Below are 260 nucleotides of genomic sequence, written 5' to 3' on the forward strand. Positions count from 1 at the left end.
ACTAAAAAGGACTGCAGATGCTGTTGGATTCTGACCTCCCTACACTCGAAGTGGATTTTCTGGAGCTACAGAAGTCCAATTGGCGCGCTCTCAACGGCGTTGGAAAGTAGACATCCTGGGCTTTCCAGAAATATATGATAGTCCATACTTTGCTCAAGATTTGATGGCCCAAACCGGCATTCAAAGTCACCCTCAGAATTCCCAGCGTTAAACGCCCAAACTGGCACCAAAATGGGAGTTAAACGCCCAAACTGGCATAA

The sequence above is a fragment of the Arachis duranensis genome, chromosome 10 (genome assembly GCF_000817695.3).
Source record: "Arachis duranensis cultivar V14167 chromosome 10, aradu.V14167.gnm2.J7QH, whole genome shotgun sequence".
Lineage (NCBI taxonomy): Eukaryota > Viridiplantae > Streptophyta > Magnoliopsida > Fabales > Fabaceae > Arachis > Arachis duranensis.